At 37.9% G+C, this 27975-nt stretch overlaps 1 long non-coding RNA gene across 1 annotated transcript; it reads left to right on the forward strand.

Moving 5' to 3' along the window:
• The first annotated feature begins 281 nt into the window (after nucleotides 1-281).
• LOC128786064 (uncharacterized) lies at nucleotides 282-12191 on the forward strand. Its single transcript, XR_008430167.1, has 3 exons — nucleotides 282-359; nucleotides 10221-10325; nucleotides 11681-12191. It is a non-coding gene; the product is annotated as an uncharacterized LOC128786064 (long non-coding RNA).
• The last annotated feature ends 15784 nt before the right edge of the window (nucleotides 12192-27975 follow it).

Consider the following 27975-nt stretch of genomic DNA (forward strand, 5'->3'; position numbering starts at 1 on the left):
CCATCATTGCCAGTTCAGGAGGCTGGACACCTATTGAACAGTGTCAGACTCTGAATTACTGAGTCCTTTCTCTCATCACTACTTGAAAAGAGCCTGATTTTCTCAAAACTCAGATTGTAGTTAGGATAAAGGTCAGTGACTTGGTACACTTGGTATACTTGGTACAGTTTACTTGAAATGTCAAGAAATATAACTTTTCCATAAACTAATAGGTTAATCCAATATGATCACTGAGAAAGAAATAATTCTGTTTTCAAATGTTTCCACAAACTCAGTATTGTCATGAACACAGATACGGAATTTCTGATGGCTGGTGAAGTGCATTTCCACGGAGTTTGGAGCTGTGTACACATATTCAGGTAATTCATTCCACTCTCACTAAAGCAGGATGTTATAAGTCACAGCAAAAGTTTCATAAATATGCAACTAAAAATCAGGAGTGATTGTGAACAGAGTTAGCAAAAAGACAGTTTTAGTAAAATGATCAGCAGTCAGGAAGAGGCTCAGGTGAGTAGTCAGTTTTCCCTGATTTCTGGATATAACGTATTTTGCTAATCTCATGAAAAATCGATTGAAGTTGCCATTCATTTTTTAACTTGAGCACCATCTAGTGTGCATTATAAAAATAATTTAAAAAATAAATTTAAGGCCAGATCATTATGGCACTTAGGAGTGGAAGTGGTGGCATATTTTCAATGTCAAAAGGAAAAAAAAGCACATCAGAGCACATCCTGCTAACTTTCAGTAAATCAAGCTTCAAGTGACATTCTTGGGAGCCCACTCCTCCATTTAATTTGTGCTTCACTTAAGCACTTGCTTGCACTTAAAATAAATGCAAGAAATGAAATGCACAAAAATAAGTTCATTTATTGGCAAGCAGGTTAAAAATAAAAAAACCCAGACAACTTTTTTTTTTTTTCTAAATACAAACACATATTTGTATAGTCATGCAAATATAAATGCAGGGTCCTGCACGCTGCTGAAAGCTGATACTGTCTGCTCCACCAAACCCCTGGCTTTCAGCTAAATAGATCTTGGCAGATATTCTCTAGATCTATCAGGCTTTGAATGCAGTCAGAGATGAGTCTTTCCCGCATGCCTGGATCAGAGTGAGTGCATTTATGAAAAGTTCAGTGTGCTTTCATTTTTCCTGCTAGCATTGCTTGGTGCAGCCCGTGCCCATGGCGTGTTCTGGGAGCAGCCCAGCTGTCCCTGCCTTTGCTAAGGGAGTTCATACTGCTCTTTGCAATACATTTGGTTTGCACCTATAGTGGGAAGTCCCTCTGACAATAACTTCTGCTCTTTTTCTAATCACCTCACATTCCCCCGTATAATAAGATTAAGATCTGCTGCTGGAGGAGCATTACTCATCCATCAGTCATTACTCCATCACCAGTCACCAGCTCTGTCCCTTGCTACAGTGGTTCCTGTGATAAGGGAAAGATCTCTGGCTCCCATGAGTGCTTCTGGCTTCTGAGTAGTTTTAAAATCAGAGGAGATCAAAACTTACCATTAGATTTTTCTTTAAAAAGCTTATGATTTATGCATCAAGTGAGAGACTTTTTTGGGAAGTGGGAGGCAAAGGAAAGGGACGTTACCAAGATTTTTAAAACTTTCAGCTTGAGCATCTACTGATTTTTTTGCTGCCATTATTTTGTGAAAAAAAAAAAAGAAAAAAAAAAGAAAAAAAAAAGGCTGCTTAGGCATACAAACTAGTACTGTTTTAATCTGAGAAATGAAAGCCAAAGCTGGTAGAAATATACCCAGGGAATCAAGTTTTCTTGATAAGACTAAGACAAGGAAAAAAACCTCATTTGAGGCATTTCTCTTTCTCAGTTGAAACAAGTCTCTGGGAATAGACATCCCTGGCCAGTTGTGCTCTGGCAAACTTAAGAGCTCCTTGCTCCTATAACATTTATATGAGACCTGGCTCTAAACTGAAAGAATTCTGATCAATAGCTGTAATTTTTAAAGCTTAATAGCTATATCTGGATGAAGCTTTTGAACCTGACCTATCATTTGCTGACTTGCAACCCTAAACACAGGGTCTTTAGTGCAGCACAAACTGCAAATTTTCACGAAAGCCACACATCAAATGAATTCTCAGAATAAATTGTTCATATAATAAGTGATAGCAGCTGCATTGTGGTGAGACACCCCATTGCACACTGGGGTTGAAAACTGCTCATCACCTTGTGTATGTGAAAGACTCGTGAGCCCTAAGATCTAGGGAGCACATTAGTAAATTCTGGGTTTAGGGAGATCTTCTGGTGGGATTACCTTCTCCACCCAGAACAATTTTTCTTTGGATTATGCTAAGACTCTGCAATTTGGGGCAACCTCTTTAGGCAAAGGAAGTTTTCTCTTTCTAGCCATTTGTTGCATTCCAAGAGTGAAATGCCAAATGGAAAATAGACTAGGCTAGAAAGAAAGGAGTGCCTCAGTGTATGTTCAAGAGATACGGCAGAAAATTGAGAATGCCAAACATTCATGAAAATAATGATAAAAAATTTTTGAAGTTAGATCCCCTACTGTTATTAATGTTTGCTGTTGGGTAGTTTTATGACATTTATTTCTGCTCATATATTGATATATTGTAATATCAATATTGTTGAATGATTCATAATAGACTAATTCAGTTTTTCTTTTGGAAAGGGAAATCTTGCCACAAAACAGATGTTGTGGCTGATCTGAATTTTTAAATTGATTACAAAAGCACACACAAATGTGTACTATGTCAGGCTCTTGAAAAGCGACAGGAACGGCTTATTTTCCCTTAAGTGGAACAGTGTTGAAGAGAGCAGTAGTAAAGTGATTTATAAGGACTGTGAAAGTATAAGTCTTCAACCTTCCTCTCCACTCCTGCCCCCCAACAAATCAAAAGACTTGCAGTCTCCTCTATCACTAAGGCATGATTCCCATTCCAATCTTATCAAAGTTCAGGTGGAGCTGTTGCTCTTGGTATGCAGCATAGAAAATAACACCAAGCTAAGAATTAAGCATGTGGTTCTAGCACTACTGGAATGGGTTTGCTCACCTGAACCACACAACACAGAGAATTTGGTGGTGCTGTCTCTTAGAAAGCTCTGCTTCAGTGGTTCTCCATTTCTTCGTGTAATTTCTGGAAAGCTTAGTTTAGGTGTTTTAATTCTCCTTGCACAGCCACCTGTCAAAGCTTTTAGCATGGAAAAGAACTGCTTAGTGCTTTACTGTCCATGCAGGATTTCACAATCTCACAGAGGATTTGGCTTTATCATTTAAACATAGTTTAAGAAGTTTGCCATTTTGCCTTTTCATCAAAATTGTAATTTTGGATAGGATTGTTCAATGGAGTATTTGCAGGCAGAGATGCTTATTCTTTTTTTCTTAAACAACAAGGTTTTTAAACCACTTTGAATTTGACTTAAGTCCTTTCTTCTTCAACAGTAGTTTTGTAATATTTGAAGGCTGGTAAGTTTGCTACAAACCTGCTTTGAGCCCCATTCCCTCCAGGAGTTGCTTTAAAAAATGTAATATAATGGATGGGTTAAGCAGCTTGGGCAGTCATATCACATCGGATGAGAAAGGGGCATGTGAGGAGGCAGCATGAATTGCAGTCTGAGGCCAGCTAGAGTTAACACCAGAGAGCTCACAGTTTAAAGGGGCTGTGTTTGTCACAGTCTTGATGTTGAAGAATTAACTGTTCACATTTTAAGACATGAATGAAGAGGAGAATTGCTGGTCTGATGCCAGTGAAGTCTGAACACCAGCACTCCAAGTTCCTATGAGAACTGAAACAGCTTTGGAAGAGGTATTCTGAGAGGTACAGTATAATTCTCTCAAAATGTTGCCATTTTCCTGTCATTTCATTCTGTGGAAAAAGTAGCAGCTGGTCCTATTGCCTGACCCAGTCACCTATCTATGTGCTAGTGGAACACCACTTGTGAAGGTAATGAGTAGGATGAACTCACTGAATTCCCATCTTACCAGATGTTCATTATTTGTTGACATCTGGTGAAAGAAGATGGAATGTTTGAATGAAAAGTGGATTATCTGCATTTTTGGGTGGTGTTTTATTTATTATTTTTTTTTACAAAGCCAGGGATCTCAAATCTTCAAGTGTTTCTTTTTGTTCATAAGTGAATACTTTTTGTCGAGTGTGAAGGCCACACACCTCCCTGTTCCCATTTTCTCACCCTATAACTAACTTCTGGAAACAGCTCCTAGGAATACTTAAAATCTCGTTGATCTTATAAAAATGAAACAGCCAGTTTTAGGAGAATAGATTAGGTTAACAGACAGAGTTTATAAAATTACTCTGAACAGGAAAATTAGGACCAAATGAGAAATAGACTAATATTTGGTTGTGCTTATGTTGAAGAGCATCCTTTATGGAAAATTTTAACTGCTATTTTTTTCCATAGAGATCTATTGTATATTGTGCTTTCAGGAGCAATTGGATTAGATTTTGTTAATCATATCCCTCTTTGGGTCTGGACATTAATGTGACCTATACATTTTATTAGTCTGTATGTGTTATTCCTGTGCGCAATGACCTTACGTATCAGTGAGATAACAGAAAATAGAAATAGACAACCAAATATCTTTAAATATATGTATTGCTCATTTTTCTCTTTAGAGGCTTTGCCATCAGCTATTCTGTAACTCAGTGGAATTGTGCCTTATAGCAACTTCCCTGCCAGCAAGCTTATCAGGACATTTCAGACTAGTGCAACCTTATCTAGAGATCTTCAGTGTATGCTTTAAGATCCTTCTCCTTTATCAGACACAACTGTAGCCTGGGATGGCCTAAGTAGTTTGTTCCAGAGAGCATGTTTACTGTCTGAATACTTCTGCTGAACCACCACAATTTAAAACCCAGCATATGAAAATAATTTGACTGTAGTACCCATTCTTCTAAATATTGTGGACTGAAAGTGGTGATTCAGTATCTGCTGCATCAACAGTTGAGTTGTTCCTGCAGCAGAAGCCATCGTTATGCTGTGACTGTTTTCCTTGAACTTTGCATTACTTCAGTTGGCAGCAGGGGAACTAGAAATTGTCCTTATGCCAGGACACGTTTTCCTCATGTGATCTTTTATCTACTAATTCGATGGAACCCTTAAAATAGTGTGCCTCAGACATTAAGGGTGGTTTCTGGTCTGGATGCATACAACAGAAGAGTTGCTGGAGATAATCATCTGAAAGGGAAAGACATGCAAGAACACTCCCACACAGTCACCTGCTTTGGTCTGCTTGTCTTTGGAGTTTGAAGGGTCATTTAATTAATGTATAAAAGTCTCCCCCAAACTGTCTCCAGCCTACACAGCTCGTAACCCTTCATCAAGGCAAAACTCCCAGAAATTACAGTGGGGAACAGGAACATGTGTTTCCTTGTATCCATAAGGCACTTGTCAATGACAAGTAGATTGAAAGGACTCACCTGATGTGACTCTTAGGGATGGTGCTGTGCTGGGCCAGGAGCTGGATTTGATGATCCTGATGGAGCCCTTCCAACTCAATATATTCTCTGATTTTGTGACTCACTCTGGGCTGTTACCTAGGAATGGGGCTTCTCTAGAATCCACAGTAAGGTATCCATTCTCATGATATTCTACTAAGAATATGACTCCTTAAAAGTATACTTCTATAAACAAAATTAAAAAAAAATAAAAATAAAAAGAGGCAGGACTAAATGGCTACCATGTTTCAGTAGATAATGTCCTGGTCCAGTTTTAAATGATCCAAGCCTTAGGTCTTTTGTCATGGACTAGGTACAATCAATCTGGGTTTTTCTACTTAAAACTACTCCTGTCTCTGTAGATTTGTCACCACTGAGCTCTGACTCAATTTTACACCATCAGACTCGTCTGTCATGTCAGATCCACAACTGACTCTCAGCAGCTGTGAATCAATACTTTTTTTTTTTTTTTATTTCAATATTGTTTCCTATTCATCAGCTGATGATCAGACCAAGGATTCATTAACAGACTTTCCCATCTGGGTTGTGATCTGTATTTCTAGTTAATTATAGTGATGGCAGTTTTCTCCTGGGTTTAAATTTTGCTCTGGGTTATTTGCTTTATTAGAGCTGCATTTTATTACATTCCTATTCTAGCAAGTTACTTTGAAGTAGCTTATTGAATTTTAAAAAAAGTATAATTTTAAATGATAAAAAAAAAAAGTCGAATCTCCATTATAAAATGTCCTGCATTCAGAATTATTGCCTGTAAGTTGGTGACACCTTTCTGGGTTTTGTTTTTTTTTTTTTTCATCCATCATTTCCAGACCGTAACAGATATGAGGCTGTTTAACTTTGTGTCTTAGGTTTATATATATTTGTTATATAACTCATTAAATATAATGTTTAAATGGACATTTTTCTATGACATCTCAGTAGCGAAAAGAAACATTAGGGTGAGTATAAAAAGTTGGATAATTATGCTCAAGACTGTGTGCTACATTTGTCACTGCCATTGAATTTGCTGCAAGTGATTTGGATTGCCATTTTAAAATTAAATTTGGAGTTTATTTATTTTGTTTAGAAAATAATACAACAAAAGTCTGAGAAGAAAGAATCAAAGATGTTAATAGGCTATGTACAACCCACATCAGAAAAAAATTTTAAAAACTATTTCCTTGTCAGCACCTGAGGTAGTACAGAAATTAATTAATTAGTAGGCTCTCTGGAAATCACCTTCAGCCAGAAACTATCCTTGTGTAACTTCAAGGGTACAATACATGGTGCCTGTCAAGCTGCTTGGTATCTCCTTCTCCACTTCCTTCACCTTGCAAGGGAAAATTGGAAGGAAAGAGTAGGGATTAGGCTAAGCTTTCCTAAAGGTATTCAGCCATTTTCCCTGTTATGTGCAACCAACCCCAATTATTTCTTGATTTCAGAAGACTTCTGTGTCACAAATATGAAAGAATCAGCTTCCAAAACAAAACCCAGTCACAGGGAGGGAAGAAAGGAATTGACTGAAACTTTGGGAAATGGCAAAAGTCTTGTTTCAAAATTTAAACTGAAAATGTTTTTAATGTGAGTAACTTGCAGCAAACAGTAAGATTCTGTTGGTAAAAGTATAACTTTAGATATTTTTATGGCACTTTTTTTTTTTCAGGAGATGACAAGCTTGATCTCAAGAAGTTCCTTAGAAATATACTTGTCACAATATGCAGAATCTCATAATCTCTTATTGCTATTTTGCCTCAAATATGAAAGCAGACAAAAACTAATGAGTGAAACATATTAAATTAAATAATTCTATAGAATTTTCTGCATTTCTTAATCCAATGATCTTATTTGGTCATAAACTTAGTCAGTGAAAATGCCACACGTCTCAAAGTGGATGGAATCATCTAATTTCATACGCTTAGATTCTTATACTTGAATATCTAATCCCCATCTTTATATATAAAAAGAATATAATTCAGTTGGTTGATTAAGACTACAAGGTCCTTGAAGCAAATCTTTTTTCCAAAAAAGGCTTTTTAAAGCCTTCTTTAAAGACCCGTGGTAGTATTAAATGCACATAAGAACAACAATCCACACATTCTCTTGCAGAATTTTTATTAAGTAACAATTATGTGGATATCTTTGTACTAGGGTAACAAACTCCTTGTTTCCTCTATTATTTGCTGCAGTAAAATGTTAAGCACTTTTAAGAGACAGTTTAAATCCCTGAAAACAAATATTCATTAATTAACTTGAAGGTAAAATATTTGAAGCCTTGCTGATAATGTTTATTATTAACGTAAGTACCAATAAATATATCCATTTTAACCACTGGAAACAGTCTTCCACCAATAAGGTAGATGCATGAGTAACTGCTGCTACTCTGAGGCAACTCTCTTCTGTGCTGCAGATCTTCTCCTTCCACACCATGTGTTTGTATCTGTCCAAATCAATTATTTCATGTAGTGACAGTGAAGGCATGGGAATGGTTCTGCCACAGTTGGACTATTTCCCCCTTTGAAAATTAATGCCTTGTGTTTGCCATGTCTGTAGACAATGGGAGGGAGACCATTTGTAATTGGATAGCATAGCATTATCTCTTTGCTAAATTCCAGGAGCCTTATTTAAAGACAACTTTTCTTCAACAGAGTTAACTTGCCAAGCAAGGAATGGCTTGTCTGAGCCAAGTGCTGGCTTGCACACAACAGGCTTCTCTCCCAATGTGGTGCATTACTTTTTGTAAGCTTCTATACATGTCTCCTACCTTATTTCAAGTAAACAAAAATTTTAGAGACACAGACTAGGAAAAATGAAGCCTTTTTTTGATATTCACTGCAGTTGCAAACAAAAATTCAAATACCTGAGCAGGTTGTTATATTTTTGTCTGAAGCGCTTTTCAACCTGAATTATCCTGTGATATCTCTAAAATTTTAAATTATTCAAAGTCATATATATAAAAGTAGAATAAAGTCCCCTTCCTCTCAAAGTTTACTTTATTGTGAGATATACTTACAGCTGCTTTATTGGTGAAATGCTGTTGATTTTCACAAGTATATGCTGCCCTTGCTCCTGGATGTAGCCTTGAGGCTTGAATAACTGGGTCCAGTGAAAGGTGTCCTGCCCAGGGAAGGCAGGGCTGGAATTAGATGATCTTTAGGGACCCTTCCAACCCAAATCATTCAGTGTTTTTATGATCTGCAGACATTTATGCAAATCAGTTCCTGTATCCTGAAATAACCAACCATAGCTTCAGGTGAGCAATCTAAAGGTATTGATCATGGAAAAATTGAAAGCATCTATTGCTGGAAGAAATGCAGGTTTGGTAAGAGCTGGGCCTTGCTGAACTCTTCATGTTCTGAGGAACCTGGGAGCACTCAGAGCTGATAACCTGGGTCCAGGCTGCCATGTCCACTGGAACATGTTGGGTGTGCCAGTTCACCAAAATGGAAAGGGATGGCAACAGGAAATGTGGATTCTCAGCCCTCTGTCAGGCCCTGGCTTCCAACTGGGAGTAGCTGTGAGAGCAGGGAGCTCTGAGCAGCCTCCAGGGGAGCTGTTGTGGAGGAGCAGGCCTCAGGTGGGTCACTCAGGATGGCTGCTGTGGCTCCTGCAGCTGCTGGCTCTAACACTGCCCAGGGAGAAGCAGGGGAACCAGTGCTGCAGCAATGCCCTGGAGCTGGTGAATGATGGATGACTCCTGGGTGTACTGCAGTAGACATGATTTACAGTGGGGTTTTCAATACCCAGGTAGCCCCTCCTGGCCTCCTGCTTCCTAAAGCCTTTAAAAAGCTGATGCACTTTCCATCACTTGAAGAGTTTTGTCCTGGCTGTTCCTGCCCAAGGTAGCTCTCACAAACCCAGTGGGCTGCTAATGGAAGTGGGCAGCACTTTATGCCTGCCCTGCATCCTGGCCCACGACGAATCACCCTCCAAAGTCCATTACAAAGCAGTCAAGGAGAGGCTGTTGCTTCAGCAGAATGTTCTGTAATGCAGAGAATTTCATTCTTTTGTCTGGAATGGAAAAAGTGCCTTTCCAGGACGTAATGCCATGAGAGCTGGGCTCTGAACTGCATTAGAGACCCACTCTAAATAGCTGACTGCTTTTTTGCAAAGAACTGCTAATCAAACTCCTGTAATAAAAAAACTGTCAGAATGGACTTATACTTCTAAAAAGCCCTCCAGGGTCAGTAAAAATCATTAATTCTTTTTCAAAAAGCCTTCAACTCTCTGAAACATGAGGAAATGTGCAAGGCTTATTCTCAAGCCTCTCCACTCTCTCCATTTATCTCAAAAAGTTTGCTAAATTTTTAATATAATCTCAGGATTCTGGGAACTTGGGCATCCAACATTCACTCACTGTAGTACTCAAGATATGAGAATTGACACTGAGCAGATATTTTCTTCTTGTATAGGAATGCCATAGTTTTGAATCAACTATGGACAATACAGTTAAGAGAAATGAGGTGAGGAAGTCATGTAAAGGAAGCAAGGAAAACTAATTTTTTCTAGTTAATTTTTCTCCCTACTGCTCTGCAAAATGCATTATTTATGGAACATGTTGTTTTCTGTGGCTGACTTATGAAAAAGCTTTGAAGCAATAATTTGGTAAACTCATTATAAGGATCATTTTATAACTAGTAAGAAAAAAACTGTTCAGACATTTCAAATAAAATGAACACTCAGAAGAAACAATAATAATTATGGCAGATGGCAAGCAGAGACATAACTTGCTTCAAATGCAAAACTGCAGTTCAGACAGCTATTTTGTTTTTTTTTCAACTCATAGGTTGTCTGCCAGAGGTTCTTGCAAACCAGATGTACGCAGTTAATCCCACAGAAATCAATGAAATTGCATGCGGAAGTGTGAGACTAAAAGGTATTTCTCAAGAAGGTAACTTCCATTTAATAAAGTTCCCTGCTTTATCTTGGTTCTATATTTCAAAGGCCTCTAAGCAATATTTTACCTTAAAATTCACTGTTTGTGTCACTCACTCTGCCTGCACAGTGTCAGAGGAAGCTGTAGCCCAACTTTTCTCTGCCACTGTGCTGGGGCAATATGCTGCTGGGGCAATATGCTGCCACGAATTCCAGCCTTGACAAAAGAAATAGAATAGTTGAGGACCTCAAAGTAAAAGTTAAATATGTAAATAACTTCCCTAACTAATGTAGCTATTTGTATTTACTTCCATTTGCTCCAAATAGTCTGAGTGTGGGGTTTTTTTATAGTCAATATTGGTATTTTGTAGAAAAAATATTGGGTTTTGACAAAAAATTGTTTTCACAAGTATCTCACTTGTTAGTATCTCACGAATTATTTTCCTTCAAAAATAGAAATGGTTGAATAGGCCAGTGTTTGACTGATAATAAGACATTTAATTAAAAAGTTCTGCTACAGTGTATAATGGGAATCATGGTTGTCTTTTCTTTGATGATAAGACTGAGATTTCAAGCTCCACTGAATTGCTCTTGATGTGTTCTGACCAGAGAATTCCATGATATACCTGGCTTCTCCATGATGCAAAAGATTATGTTGCAACAGTGACACAATGCGCAATCTAAAAGATAAATCTGCAAGGGATATTAGTAATAAGAAATATTAGAAGGATACTTCCTCTTGGTCTCCTATTTGGCAATGTTTCTGAAGTGAAATATTTTGTTCTGAAGTAATTTTTCACTTTAAAAAAAAAATTATATAGTTTTTCTGGCAAAAGTATTTTCTACCAATTTCTTTAGTCAGATATTTAGCATTAGTTACTAAAAATGAAGCTGTGTGGTAGGTATATTATGAATGTACATTACTGGTTTTTACTTGACAAATGAAGCTTTAAAAATGCCTTACACTTGAAACAAAAAAAAAAAAAAATGTATCTCCTTATGTATCTAAACCATGGACCCAGAATTAATTTCTGTTCATATTTGTTCATATTCTTATTAACAAAATGTCAAACATATGGATGTTTTAAAAAGGAAACAAAAAAGGGTGGTAAAATATTAAATCATATTTCTAATTAGAAGCTAATTGAATATCTTTGGTGATGTTAATGCTCTCACACTGTTGCATTGCCAACTCTTGGCAAATATTTATTTTTCTAATGGCAACTAGCCTATGGTCATTCCAGTTCCAGTGGACTTGGAAATTGCATTTAATACTGGTAAAGAGGATATGACTCTGAATTTGAGTTGTGAACATAAACTTCAGCTTCAGATGAGTATGCTGAACATTTTCCTTGGTCCTTTCTTCCATAGGTGAAAGAAACCTAGTAATGAGAGATGGAAAGGTGATGTGGTTTTGCTCATCAAGCTGAATGCCCGATGGAAAATGTTTCGGGTTTGCTGAGTAAGGTGTGTGAATTAGATCCTGTGGAAGCTTCGCAGCTGCAATAAGCATAAACAGTGAATGCTTAGTGAAATGATATGACAAGTACTTAGCAGGGAATCTCTGGTCTGATTTATGTTCCTAGAAGTAATTTTTTCGTATCTCAAAAAAGCAGCAAGTTAGTAGTTAATAGAGAATCTGCACATAGATCATTTGCATGAAGGGAAAATTGTGAAGTGCTTCAATCAATGCAACATCTCACTGGTATTGATGAGGAGTACCAGCAGTCAGATGAAAGGCAGTCTGTTGAAATCATTAGGTACTGGTTTCTTATCCCAGCAGGATTTCCAGCTCTGACTTGATGGTCTCTTTAGGTCATGCTGGTTTTATCCTGGCTAGTCCTTGAGGAGAACAATTTTTTTTTCTGTCTGGTACAGTTCATAAGAACTGTAGATAATAACAAATGTGTGAGCTACATGCTGTAAGTAGCTCATGTTCCCCTATAAAGGACATGTTACCATAGCACATGGAAGGAAAAAGCTGGAAGTATGTACCAGTGGAAAAGAACAAACTCCAAAACCTAAAGCCGAACAATAAGGACCCTCTGCAGAATAGCAATACCATGATTTAGCAACACATGGAACAGCACAATTTCCAGATTAAAGAGGAAAAGTTATTTGTTTGGTGTCAGGATGATGAATAGATTGTTTTTGCATTGCGTCAACGCTGCTTTTATTTTCAGTTTGTTGCAGCATTGAATCAACATGTTACAGTTGCTGAATGCAACCCCAAAGATAAAAAGGGTTGTTAGGCCAGTAGCAAGAACAGTAATTCATTAACAGTGACACCTTCAATTATTACAATGAATAGGTGCCCTGAAAACATATTTTCCAAAAGCTTGTTTCTACCCTGTAGTTTGAAGAGATGTTGAAAACTCTCCTGATGACTGTTCCAACTGTGGATTTGTCTGTCTTGGTACATGCAAATTGCCTTGGGCCTGCTTCAGGGTTTCACTATTGAAAGAATATAATCAGCAAAGTCAACAGCAAACAGCTTGTGTAGAAGAGAGATCACGTCAGAGGATCATAGCAAAACAGTTTGGAAAGGACCTTATAAAATGGAAAGGACCTCTGGAGGACATCTGGTGAAATCCCTACTCAAAGCAGGGACAAATTAGAAAACTTTCTTGGGACGCTGCCTGGTGGGGTTCACATAGGAACTTGCTTTAGGAACAGGTAGATCACCTGCTTTTTGATTGTTTGCACAGGCATTCTCAGTGTGGATGTTTAAGGTGTATCTGGACAAGACAAATTGACTTGTGTCTGGAGTGTGTTGTATTGTAAATGCAGGTGAACCTGGTGGGAATAAATGATGATGTCTGACTCCAGTTCAGAAGGCTGAATGATTTCTTTATTATAACTATACTATAATACATTAATATACTATTTAAAGGAGATACTAAAACTACATACCTATTTTTTCTAACTACCATATCTAACGCTCAACTCATGACCCTCTTGCGAGAGTCCAGACACAGGTGGATCTGATTGGCCATCAGGCTCAAACAATCCTCACCAGAATCCAATCAAGCAATCACCCCAGGTAAACGATTCTCCAAACACATTCCACATGGGAAAACAAGGAGCAGAAATAGAAATTGTTTTCTCTTTCTTTCCTCTGTGCTCCTCTATGAAAAATCCTGAAAGAGAGAAGAATGTGCCTGCCACAGTGTTGCAGGAACATCTTTGTTCCGATTTTCTGGTTTGCTTCTATGAATGATTCTGCTGTGCAGAAGAGGGACTGTTAAAGGGAAGATCAAGAGGAAAAAGGGGCAAAGCAGGTTGTCACTGTGCCTTCATGACCGTGCTTAGTTTCGCAGCTGAGTATAGCGAGTAATAGCTGACAAGAAAGTGCAAACAGGAACAGAGCGTATTGAGCCTTGGCACAGGTCATGGATCAACATGTTATATGAGTGCATTATTTGAAACTGCTGGGAAGATGGACAGGGATATTGCTGGGTACTGACTGGCAGCCTGTGCCAAATAATGGCTATAAAAACTTCAGGTGATATGAAGGGAAGCATTGCTATGCAGACATCCAGCACTGGATGAGGAATGGATGAGAAGGAGGAGGACACGGAGTGAAACTGCTGGTTCTGAGCCACCAAACAGAGCCTGACTCTGGATGCAGTGGGGTGTTGTGCTGCCTTCAGGCAAGACTGAGCCAACCTACTTAGGTGGTAACTGGGATGAGTCTAACTGGTTTGTGTGTGCATGAGTGAAGGGCTTTTTCAGCCAAAGCTCATCCTTTGCTTGGTTCCCTCAATAAGTTGAGCTTAGCACTGTTGCACTGCCTGGTGTTCCCTTTCCCTGCAATTCAAATATACATCTGAATCTCAGGATGACAAGGAGTCCAGATGCCACTGGCTCACATGCAGTCAGGCTCAGGCTAGAAAGTGCTATTTGGCTCTAAATCTATCATCTCAGTTGCTGAGACTGTTTCTCTCTGGAGGTTTGCCTTTGCTGCAAATACTGGTCCCTCTTAACAGTTTAAAACACCTGAAATATCAGAGGATTCCATGTCATCAATTGTACTTTGGTTAACTTCATGCATCTCTGTAGCATAAAAAATAACAGCAATAAAAACAGTGCTTGATTCTTTCTGTTCAGTGTCTGACAACCAAAAATACCATGAGAGGGAATTTCATATTACAGTGCTGCTGCTTTATACAGAATCGAAGGGGCCCATTCCACATAAAAATGAAGGCCTTAAGGAGCTCAGGTGTGGCTCTGAACAAGTGCAGGGAATGAAATTCACCATAAAACCCTAAGGTGCTTTAATCATGATATTTTAAAAGCTTCTCCCTTTAAAGCATTGGGCTTGACTCTGATACCAGCCTAACACAGATTTTATTCAGTGGAAAGAAGACCAGATTAGCCTTTTGTTGCAATATGACATATCCTTTCCTTCTGGAATTCTTAAATTAAAATTGGAGCTGCATGATAATTCTGAATATATCCCCAATAAGGCTCTCTGATAACAATTACTGGTGATCTGCTACTTTTTGAAGCCTATCAAGGTACTTATTTTACAGCAGACCCTTCAGGCAGAAATTCTTGTTTAAAAAAGAAAGAAATAAAAAAGCAGAGGTAAATTATTTTTCCATGACTGTTTGAAGAAGAACACATTCAAATTGAAATTTGAAGTTCTTACCATTCCCAGCCATTAAGTGCATTTATTTAGATCCAGAATAAGCAGGTAAAGTTAATTATTTTTTCCTATTGCTGGTGGGTTTTGTGGTAGTGCTTTCAGCTGCACGATTATTGCCTGCTCTATGACAGGCAATAGAAACTTTAAATTAGTCTTAACCTTGGCCAAATTCATAACTGATATAATATAACATTGCTTCGTTGAATTTGCAATGTTGACTATCACTAAAGCAAGTGATGACACATGATTTCTAATTTTTAAGAAGGCAAGAAGAGTTCAGACATACGAAAAATTTAGATGATGTGATCTTTAAATGAAACATACGAGAATTTTCCTTTAATGACAGGTAAATACCAAGTTAATACCAGGTAAATCAATGCTAATGTAATTGAAATGCTGCTCTAGGAAAATCCTGTGAAACCCGAGCTAGATCTGCTAGTGATACCAATAAAAATGTACTCCCACATTTTTTCTGCATGATTTAAAGATGAGAACACACAGTGTGATGTATGCTTCCTTAGAGAAACTGGTCTTGTTATTTAGCTGTTTTCTAGAGATTAGGTAGTAATGGAAGCAATGGAATCAGATCTGACTTCTTACAATCTGTTATTCAACAAGCAGTTTGTGCACTGTTCATTCTACACTGGATATAAAGTGTGGCATATTTGGATTAAGAAGTTTGACTTGATTCTAGATTGTGATAATGAAGTTGTGGAAACCTGATTTTTTTTTTTTTTTTCTGGTTACCAAGGCAAAATAAGAAGGCAGTTTCTGATCTTAGTATTTGAGTGTCAGTCTGGAGTGATCCTTTGACTTCAAACCACTCCTCCTCTTTTTTTCTGCCAGTGCTCATCTGTTCACATATGCTCTCACTTTATCATTCTGTCTTCTGCTTCATACCTCAGTGCCTCTTTTAGTACATGTTCTCTGCTTCGACCTCCCTTTCATTTTGTTTGTCAAGCACAGAACCATAGAATGGTTTGGTTTGCAGGGATCTCAAAGACCATCCAGTTCCATCCCTCTGCCATGGGCAGGGGCACCTTCCACTAGACCAGGTTGCTTAAAGCCCTGTTCAACACTGCCTCTTTATTGAAAGTGCTGCTCAAAACCTATTTATTATGCCTTGGTTTTCATCTCATACTTTGGTTTCCTAAATGAAATTCTGAATTAATTGATGATAATTGCAACACTTCTATTGGCTTTCTGAGAGACAGATTTAGTTTTCTGCATCTGGATTTGTCAAAGAAAGATTGAATAGTATTTGGGACAGAGACAATTGGATGGACTTCCTGTACTTACAGTGGTGCACTGGCCAGATTTAATTTTTTTTCTAGTGCTTCACTCTTCTAAAAAGATTTTCCCACTCCTGTTAAATGAAACCTGACCCCCTCTGAGACTGAGACTTCAGAGTCAATGACATTTACACTCCTATTCACCCTACCTACCATCAGCAATTTAGCTGAGGTCTCTGTGTCAGGAATTGAGTCATGCTAGACCTCCTGTGCAATCATTAGGTGGAGAGAAGCAGTCTAAGGAGACAGGTCCACTTCTCTGTGGTATCTACCACCCTCTGGATGTACTGCTGGCTCTCTTTAGTGACCACAGTATTGTTTGTGCTCACTAGACTCCAAGTTTGGGCAACTCAGGTTTTATCTGAGACATTAATGTCACAGAAAATCAAGCAAAGCATTAGGTGAACACATATCAAATTAAGTGGAGCCAATTCAACATTCTGACACCACTTGACTTGCCCAAAGTTTCATCTGCTGGGAAAGGACTATAAATGCTAAGCAAGGATTCCCTCATCCTCCTTTTTTTCTGAACAGCTGGGCCATGATGTCGTATTGTACACAAATGACACATGTATCCATGATGCCATATTGTATTCAAAACCCCAAAGCACCTTTTTAATTTAGTAAATTAAAACTCAGGAATAATTTTTGCATCAAGGATGCAAGCACAATTCTGAAATGGTTCTATTGCCATAATATTAATACTTTGAGAGACTGCAATCTTCGTTCTACATTTCTTGCTGAACCCACATTTTCATCTTTTACAGGGGACCCTCTAAAAAGGTGTAGCTTTATTTTCCTTTTTTTTTTTTTTTTGTGTTCATTTATGAACCCTTTAAAAGTAATGCATAATGTTCAGGCACATTATGTGGGTATGTAAAGGCAATTGAAGCATGGAAGAAAGGACTACAATACCAAGTGTTTGTAGTGCTTCCTCCAGTGCCAGACAGAATGAAAAGAAGAAGAAGCAGCACTGTGTGTAATAATGAACAAAGAAAATGCCTATTAGTACTTTATAATTCTTTGGATTCTGTTCCTTTCAGCAAGCAGCTTCAGTTTGAAGGTGACGCAGAAAATACCAAAGAAAACGTCTTAAAAGCAGAAAAGAACCCCACAACAAGGTTTTATGCCATATATCATCTTACTGGCTAGGTATGTAGTTTTGACAAGATTTATCATAATGAAAAGCTTTCATGGCAGTGACATGGAGGTTCAGAGTATTGATACTTCATTCAACTGCTGGTGCAGATGAACCATTATAAATAACCAATGTAATGTGATGACAGCAGGAAAAGCGAAACTCCTGGTTCTGTTCAGAGGCAATGGGAACAGATTGAAACTACAAAGAAGTTCTTCGGAAATCCAAAGTTCTCTTTCCTGGTTGTACTGCACATGAAATGACAGACTAATGATCAGTAAGAAATCAGCAGCAATTCTGCTGAAGAGGTGTATGGTGCTTGATCTCTAGCTGTTCCTATAAAAGAGATGTGCAAAGCAACCCCACTGCCAAGCACAAGGTCAAGAATTATCAAAACTCCATAATGTCCACTTGTTTATTCAATTGTTGCTGCCATTCTGGAGATTTTCCTGGATTCATCATCATTGTCTTTGCTGTTAGTCCCAATCAATTGGTAAATTCAGCTGTTTTCTAGCCAAGAGTCTGTGAAGTGAGCTGTAGAGGAAGTGCAGTGAAGTTTCAAGATGTGATATGTTTACATGCAAATTATGAGTCACAGTGAGTATCACAGACCTCTTCAATCTGTTGAGAGAAGTGACTAATGATTAATTAGTTCAATAAAGCATTGCCATAGAATGTGAAACCTGGCTGTACTGTTTTTAGGTCTCCAACAATACCACAGGTGCAATAAGACAATGAATCTTGCTCTTATTTTCATTCAGCCTCATCCAGTGAGAACTGGCCCAACATCAAGTGGTTCCCTTTATTTGAGGTACTACATCTATAGCTCAGTGTTTGTTGTCAATGAGTAGAGGGTAGTCCTTCAAGAGACCAGGAGAGCCATTTGGCAAAGCATTTAGGCGTATGGCTTGCTTTGGAATACACTAAACCCCACAGGTTTCTGTTCCATTCTTTCTACAAGCAGCACCAACAGCTGCATCAGAGGGAGGAACTCTGTAGCTAAGAAGCCAGGTAAGAGAGAAAGACTCCTTGCACTCCCTCACAGTGTGTACCAGGCCATTCCTTGTTTAGTATTGCAACATCTTTTAAAATTTTTGCTGATTAAACTTATTTTGTTTCCCCATTTAAATATTTGCTTCCCTGGGAACCTTTCTGAACTGCTCACTTTATTCTTCGTTTCTCACAGTAGCAGACACCTTTGCATGGATTTGTTCTTATTTGCAAGTGGTTCAATGTAACTGTGGACAGGGACATGAACTTGAGTTCTAGAGGAAGTCTAGCTATGTCTAGAAGCTGAAGCTGTCTAGGAGAAATGAGTCTTACAGGCATGTCTGTCCCTTGTAAAATAATGTGTTCTTGTGCATTAATTTCAAGTATGTTGTCTCCTAGAATATCCATTTTTTTCTTCAGTTGCAGAAAAAATAAGAAAAAACATTATTCATTTTCAAAGTACTTATCACAGTATTTCTCTTAATTTCATCTGTGATGTGAAGAACTCTGTTTTTTATGATTATATATCACAACTATTGGAAAGCCAGAAGAAATTCTTGAATAGAAACAGATGACTTGGAAATAGAAAAAAAAAATTTGATATGTTAATTTTTGTCATATAATGTGAATTAAGACCTTTGTTTTGAAGAAGGGGGTAAGAAAATGATGCTTTCACCTTTACAGAACTTTCCTATGGTTCTCTAGGTTTGGAACCTCCAAATCTGTTAGCTTTGTATTTTAACAGCTGTGAAAGGCAAGGGTCAGAGGTTCCTGGGCTTCTTCACAATGGGGAGTACTCTGTGATCTTTGTTGTGCAATGCTATGTGTGCAGGGCCCGTGCTGTGCCCTTAAGCTACTTGGAGCTCAGTGTTCCTGTGTGGATTTAATTCTTGAGACGTTTTTGAGATTCAGCAAAAGGAAATTGCAGTAAGTTGGAGCTAACAGCAGTATATTTGACATAACAGCAACATTAGACATCCAGAATTAGACTGGATGGTTTCTTAACATAATCCATGTCCAAAATGTAGTGCAGCATTTGCCTTTCACAGCAAATTTCAGAACTGTTGCAGAAGTTGTTTACCAATCATCCAGCTTTGGATCATCCTGTAAAGGTTTATGAAGTTTAAGAGGATGATTTCACCTGCACCAGTTCTGACTTTCTTTGAACTGTTTTTGTCTCGTTATATTTTAGGTACAGCAATCATTACCATAGCACTTTATAAATTCCACGCATGCAGGAAAGTTACAGCTTACATAAGATTTCTTAAACATGTGAAAAAAAAACCTTTTCCAATTTACTCACAGCTCTCTTAGAGTAAGTGCATTTACAATCCAACTGAAAGATGTGATTGGCAAGCGAAGATCCTGGATGTAAAAATGCAACAGAAACTTCAGAATTGGGATCAGGTGATATTTATTTATATTTATATTTACTGGTATATATTTATATTTACTGCTTAACCACCTAGACTTAATCTTGGGAAAAGTTTAGATACAAAATTAAATCCTTAATGGTTTTGGTCGGTCTTTGCAGAAGCGTGCATATGTGTGTTTATGGAATATTGAAATACATCTATGGGATGGCACTCAGAGTATTTAGTAGCGTTGTTGCCCTAAGATATTCTTAATATTCTTTTTTTCTTCTTCCAATATTGCTGACTTAGAAGGAGTGGTGAAGAAATATATTACCCTGGAGTGTTGGGAAGAGCAAGAGTTAAGCCGTGTAAAAACCAGCTAATTTTGTAGAAGAGTGACCCCAATCAACACAGGAAGTTACAAAATAGCCCATGTGACACCATCAAGGAGATTAATTTTGTGCATGTAAATCCCAGTGAAAGTTCTTGAATGTCAGATTGTTTTCTTAATTGAAATGTGTTTGGCTGTGAGAGAGAGAGATGGGATGACGCTGACCCAAGTGGTTTCTCTTAAGTTTTAACACGTGTTGCAAGCTTGTAACACATACAGGGATTAAACAGGAAAAATATAAATATCATAGAAAGCACATGATAAGCCAGTGGGTTTGGGCTCTTTCTTAGGCTTTCTTTTCTTCATCTCAGTATATGCCTGGATGTGGGGGAAGACAGAGAGACGATCTTTTCTTTCCTAGTCTGAGAACCCTCTGAAACAAGAAGCACCACTCTTGGTCTGCAGCAAGGCCCTAAGGAAGCTGTCCTGCCTTCCTGGACTCTGGAAAGGCTGCCACTGCCAAGCAGTATGAAATTCATCCTGATTTTCTCCAAAAACTGCCTGCAGGGTTGCCAGTGGAGGTACTGGGGAGACAGCTTCATGAGCCTGCTTGTCTGCTAAATGAAAAAAAAAGGAATTTAAGCTCCAATTCCATTTATGTTTTAAAGAAAGATACTGAAACTGGCTTTGTTTGTTTGTTTTTGTTTTGTTTTGTTCTTAATTAAAGGACCTAATGAATTGGAGCAGAAGCCATAGTGAGATGTAAAAATAATACTTATGTCTTCCACTTTCATGGTATAGCTGATTTCTGATCATGTTTTCTATTGAATATTTTATTTGGAGCAACATAAAAATTGAGTAGTGCTGTTCCCAGTTGTGTGAGCTTTATTATTTGATACACACTTTTAATTCCTTTTTTTTTCCTTTGATCATGCCAGCATAAGCCCATGTGAACTTAACTCCAAACCACATTGGGGAGTGTGAACACAAAGAATATTGTCTCTGTTTTAATTTTGCATTTTAATTACGTCCTTGCCTTGAATTAATTTGTTCAGTTGATGAATTGGAAAGATAAAGGTTTTTTTTGATAACTAGGCTTTGCAACCAACAGCTTATATTTATATTTTTGGGGAAAAAAAAAGAGGTAACAAAAACCCCCAAACATGTTATGGATTGCTTGAAATTGTCACACATTTTTCTTTTGATCACCTTCTTCTGCTGGACAACAAAATATAGCACATGTCTGATATGTCTAGCTGGTTAGCTGGGTTTTGTCTTGGGTTTTGTGCTGATGAGTAAAGTTAGGTTAGGTCTCAAATAATTTGTTTGCATGCATTTTATGGAGATGGCAGAGAGGAGCGTATGTTTTCCTTGGAGCTTTAGGGATTGGAGGGTTTTTCATCCCAAGTTCTTTAGCCTGTGACACAATTTCCTCTGTGACATTTATGCCTCCTCTGACGTCCTGTTTCAGAGCTTTATTTGCAGGAGACCACAAAGGAAGAGCTTATTGCAGGAAGAACTTTCTCAGCGGAATATCTCTAGAGAAGGAAAGAAATGCAGGAATGTGAATGAATGTGGAGAGGCATTGCTTGCCTCTTCTGTTTAGGACCTGCCAGAAGAGGTTGGGCCTTTGCTTTTGGGACATCTGTACCTGGTGCCAAAATGCACCAAATAGTCATGGCAGCGAGATATCACGAGAGCATAGGACACACAACTGTGTTCAGCTGCATTTCAACAGCAAATTGCCTCAGAGTGAGAGGTGGCTTTTTGGCCACATGTATGATTTAAGACTGTACATGGGTTTGGAGCCCGCTGGAGCCTCTCACAGCCTGTGCTCCAAATGCAGAGACTGACCACCTGCACGTCCTGTTTCACTTTGCTACATCCTCAGCCCCTCCTTCCCAAGCAGACTGTTGTTTTTATTAGGCTTTTGCTTGAGAAAGGAAACAGGATTATTGGACTGTGCATTGGCTGTATAGAATGACTTTTCAGTTTTTGTTCCATTATTACAACTGTTTACATTAATTGAAGTTTTAATAAAAGCCCAAGCAATTCACACAGCAGGTGCTCTCTGAGGCTAGGCACAGTCTGAGATCATCACAGCTTTCACAGGCAATTCTACAGCTTTTCTGTTTTTTCCCTGCTGCTCTATTTTACTTTGTTTTCTACAGGTGCTCAGAGAGAAATAATTGTGTGTTTTCTTTCTCATTTACCTTGTTGGTGAAGGGACTGTACCCCCTTCTGATCATTCCAGCACTTCTGTGGTCAGTCCCTCCTCAGACCATTGTGGTGAGAGTAGTGTAATGTGCTTTTCTAACTGCTGGTTCACTGATTGCTTGTTGTAGTCTATGTTCTCTTTCCTGCTATTCATTCCACCCATAATTCCATCAATTTTTTTCCAGCTCCCCTTTAAAATTAGATGTTGACTGATGCAGACTTCTCAAACCTTTTTTTCTTCTGCTCTGTGAGACTTTGAACACTAATCAGTGTAAGAGATTTGACAGATGTTTTCTTTTTAAGTGCTCCTTCCTACCAGAGTATCACACAATAGCCACTAGACAAAGTGTCATATTCCCTTTTCACCCTTTTTGGGGGAGGGAGAAACAAAAGTGAGGCATGGGCAGGTATCTGGAATTCTCAGAAAACAAATTCTCAGAAAATTCTCAGAAAAGGGCTTAAGACCTTTGCCGCACTTGGCCACAGGGTTTTGCATCCTACTGAGGCCTACATTTCTTTCTTCCTCTGCACAAAGGCTTCCTGAGGATCTCTGAAGGATCTGGATCTGTGTGTGAGATTCCTGGCCCCATATATTGCGGCAAATTATAGGGTGTTCCCGAGTCTGCATTCCTATCACTTATCAGATACTTTTTAGTTACCACTACATCAGTCTCAGAAAGCTCAGTGCCACCATTTCAGTGTCCTTAATTATTTATTTATGTATTTAGCTGTGCTACCTCGTCCCTGGGGATATCAGCAGACTCAGAGGATGTGCTTCACCTGCCAAATACTGAGAGATGGTAGGCAGGCACAGTCCTGTAACAGTCCTGATACTGACAGCATATGAAATAATATGACTTAATGAAAATAATTATCCTCCTTTAATAGTATCTTCATACAGCAGTGAGACCTGAAGATGGCTTTCTCAAAGATGAGGGTGAATTTCAGGACCAAAATCTTCATTCATGTGTGTTTACTTCCATTATTTTTTCTAAAAGAAAAAAAAAGTGAAATAAACACTAATGAGACTTTGTAAGTCTCATGTACCAAAGGTTAGGTCTGCACACAGTTTTTCTCCTGGCACAAAAGGTTTTCCTGGGTATGATTTTTAAATCTTCTCCTCCAACTCAGTTATTCCTGGTGAAACATTATTTGAATGAAATTGCACTGGTATAATTCAATTTGCTTCTCATCTTGTAATTAGTCTACAATAGAGCTGTGACTGCATCAATACTCAGAGGTGTGAATAATGCAATTTTTCTGTACAGGCAGGCTCTAAAACATATATTTCTCCTAACATTTAATATCATTGAAGACCCTGTTAGTGCTTTGAGAATATTAAAGGAAGCTAGATTAATTATTTTGCCTTTAACATAGCCCTATTCTCTTTCCTTGTATGCTATGAAAAAGGGCTGCTGATGTTAATAAAATCCCTCTATCTCAGCTTTTAAATTACTTTTTTTTTTTATTTTTCACTTCAAATCCTGAATATGTGAAAAACTTTTAGGTCCTCCAAATCAAATTCCAGTTAATGCCACTCTAAAGGAGCTGAGCTTCTTCAGTGCTATAAAATAAAAAAAAATACCATTGTAGTGGTAAAAGTGAGTAATCTCATTTTTAATAAAAAGTGAGATTACTCACTTTATAAAAATTGTATAAAAATACTATTGTAAGTGGTAAAAATAAAATAATCTGAATTTTACAAATATACCCTGAACTCTCTATTTTCTGGTGAAAAATGGGTTTTTTTTTGATCATGCTTTTGCTTAGTGGATTGTATGCAGGCAGAAGGGCTCATGAGAAATGTATTTTCTGCACATCAAGGTTATGCCTGAATGATGTATTTTGCATTCAGGGAGTATTAGAAAGCTGAGGTTATCTGAATTGTGACCTTGGTGTAATACTTTGAGAGCAGCAGTTTTTTTTAACAAAACTGACCTTGGACTTAATTTATTCTTTTTTAAAGAATAATTGAGACTCTTTTTGAACAAGAAAATTTGTATTCCTATTTCTTCCCCCTGGATTTATACCCCATGAAATTTTTGCTTAATAGATATCCCATATTGTCTTCACAGTGTAAGCTTTAGCATGTTTGGATGCAATACTGGAGATTTGAATATTTGTATTATGTATAACCATCCTTGTAGCAAATCTGTGCCGTTTTGAAATAAAAGAAATACATTCTGATATACATCAGAGTAAGCTAGTGGATATGTTGTGTGGTTTCATGCAGATTCTTTCAAATGTTTTTTAGGGTGATTTTTAATGATATGGGGGCTTTATTTCCTTTTCTTCTGATTTCTGATTGATGCTGGTATGGTTTCAGCTGCTGCTTGAGGCAGCATATAGATCTGTAGGTCTTTGCTCTCTGTAGGTTAAAGCTGCAGCTTTGCTTTCCTCTTCTGTCAAATAAAACACTTTAAGAGGCCCAAGGTTTAGAGAAAGAGTGCACAGCTACAGTGTAGGCAAGCTTTTGTTTGTTTATTTGTTTGTTTGTTTGTTCTTTGTTAAATGGCTTCGGTTTTGTTTTTCAAACACAGTTTTTGGTCGTGTGCCCAATCTGTGTCCTCATGCTGCACCTTGGGAGCTGATAACTCGCCCCTGCACCAGTTCCTCTCCCACACACCTTTGCACTCTAGCTTCTCCATCACTCCATCTGGCAATGTTCCCTGCAATAAAAATGGATAACTATCTAGCACAAAGGAGAAGGGAATACTGTATTTCAGTGAAGGTGGATTATTGAATATATCGTGGTGTCATGAACTTTCAGTCTCTGATGCTGGATTTTTTAAGCATATGGGAAAAGCAGCATAGCAACATAGCTGCTACTCCTAATTATATAGTATAAATGTCAAGCTTGTTCAAAATTCAAGGATTACACACTGCCAGAAGAAACTCTCTTCTGTAGACTGAAGCTTTTTGGCAAGAGGGTCTGAAGGAAGAAGCACTAACTGTGATCTCATCAGCCTACTTCTCAAACAGCAGGGAGATGGACAGAAAAAGGCATTTTTACAATGTCTCTGCCAAGGGACGAGTGCTTTCAGCTCTGAAAAACTTCCAAGATACACAATATTTCAACTATATTCAAATTTAAATTTTAAGTTTAGAAAAGTTAACGAATACTGATTGCATGTTTAAGCAATAAAAACATTATAAAGCACATTCAGATTCACAGATGGGTGTAACTAGATGACATTTTGGTTGCTGTAACGCAAAAAAAAAGACATAAATGATTCTCTGAGCATGTAGCAAATAGTCATAAATTACTGCTGGAAAGATCTAATATTTATTATTCTTTTAATTTTACTATCATTCCTAATCAAACAACAAAATACAATACCTATAGTAAAAAGCTATCCAAGGATCTTATTAGACACAAACTAATGTGTTAGGAAGGAAACAGTCTTACCTCTATTGCACAGCAAGGAATTGAAAGTGATGTCTATGCCGGCAATTTGGTAAATGTTTGGCAAAGCTGATCACCTGTTCAGTGAGTTCTCAGAGACCTCTTCTCGCTCCTTGTAGAATAGATAATAAATGAAAAGACAGGTAAGTGTTTGTGTTGATCCATATTGATTCTGAACAGCTTTTTAGTTATTCATAATGAGTTTAGTAATTTCCAAAGTGACTGTTTTATAATGACAAATCATATGGATGCACTAAGAAACCTGTTTGTTTTTTTAAATTTAAATACTTCAGATCATAAGGTATTTTAAAAGATGCTTTAATGAAGTTGTACCTAAAAAAAAATTGCCTACAAAAACATTTTACAGAAAACCCTCCAGAATTTTAAGGGACCTAAATAATATTTTTCATTATATATAAATGCTTAAGGAAATTCCTACAGGACCTTTGAAATTTATTACCTAATATGGCTTGATTTAAAACCAGCAAAGCATATAAGTCAAATTTCTGAATTGGCCAAGTGGCAGAGAACACACATATGATGTATGTAGAATTGGCAAAGGCTCATCTTGATGAAGAGTGCTGTAAATTACTTTAGATTAAAAAAAATCAGCAGAGGAAGTGAAAAATCATTACTAGCAGAACAAGAACAATAAAACATTAATGCTCTGTGTAAAGATTGATGGATAGTTGAGAAGCTGATTTGTAAAAGTCACTGGCACCACAGGGCATGAGTTTATTAAGAGTATGAAAGAGGCAGAGTAAAAAATGAGATCATACTTTAATTAACAGAAATGAAAAATAAACAGTTCAATACCTGTAGGGTTTTAAAATGAAATTTTAGTTTGACAGTAATTTTGTGTGAAAAAATCCGAATAATTTGACCACTTGAAAACCAACCTTCCCACCCTGATTTGTCTGAGGAGCTGAAGACACTTAATAATGGGTGGATATTTATGATAATTTAAATGTATTTCTGCTGGGTTTGATGAGGATAGAATTAGTTTTGCTCACAGTGGCCAGTATGGAGCTGTCTTTTGGATTTGTGCCAAAGACAGTGTTGATAACACAGAGATGTTTCCATTACTCAGAGAGCCAAGGCCTTTTCTGCTCCTCACCCCATCAACAAGGAGGTTGGGATGGCACAAGGGGCTGGGAGGGGACACAGCCAGGACAGATGACCACAACTGACCCAAGGGATATTCCATGAGACATCATGCTCAGCATATAAAGCTGGGGGAAGAAGAAGGAAAGGGAGATGTTCAGAGTAGTGGCATTTTGTTTTCCCAAGTAACCACTGTACTGATGGAGCCTTGCTTTCCTGGAGATGGCTGAACAGCTGCCTGCCCAGGGGGAAGTGGTGAATTCTTTCCTCATTTTGCTTTGCTTGCATATGGGGCTTTTGCTTTACCTATTTCTTTATGTCTTTATTTCTCTAGGTCTTTATTTCTTTTACCTATTAAATTGTCTTTATCTCAACATGTAATTTCCTCACCTTTCCAAATCTCTTCCCCATTTCACCAGGGGGCAGTGAGCAAGCAACTGAGTAGTGCTTAATTGCTGATTGGTGTTAAACCATGACAATAAGGAAATGGAAAGAAAATCAATGCATTTTCTTGCAAACATTTTTTTCCCTCTATGATTTGTCATTTTCATATACTAATGTGTATTACATATAGTACCTTACAGGAAGAAATAAATTGTCAGCTCCAGAGGGAGGAGCTATGACTTGTGCAAAGATAGAGAGGAAAATTAGGGCCCCACATTTGGAAATTGTTGGTTGCTATAGTCATGCCTTCACATCTATTTCTACATAGGTACCCTATAAATTGTGCTGCCTCATTGAGGGTCCTGACCACCCCTGTGTTGCACAAACTGACAATAGCTTTATCTGCTCAGGAAAGATGTAAAAGGCCCACCAATTCCAGTGAAAAAAATTGGCTAAAAGTTAGTGATCAGTTGACTGGACCTTCATGGTCTCAGAAACAGCCATCATATGTTTGACACTAATTGTATTTGACATCCAAGCTGAAAATTCAGAGTAGAAAGCCCAAGGATCTCAGAGGCATAAAATATCTTCTATTTTAAGAGATGAGTCACACAGATAAGAAAGACAGAGATGCTGGAGACTACATGTATTTCTGTGTACTGTTTCCACTGTTGATCTAGGATAGGAAACTTTCTTGATAAAAGTTCATGTACAAAATTATACCCTTGGAAGCTGCCAAACTGACAGTCTTCATTCCACTGGCAGAGGTAACATGCATTTCTTATTCTATCTAGCCAA

This window comes from Vidua chalybeata, chromosome 3 (assembly GCF_026979565.1).
Source record: "Vidua chalybeata isolate OUT-0048 chromosome 3, bVidCha1 merged haplotype, whole genome shotgun sequence".
Taxonomy (NCBI): Eukaryota; Metazoa; Chordata; class Aves; order Passeriformes; family Viduidae; genus Vidua; species Vidua chalybeata.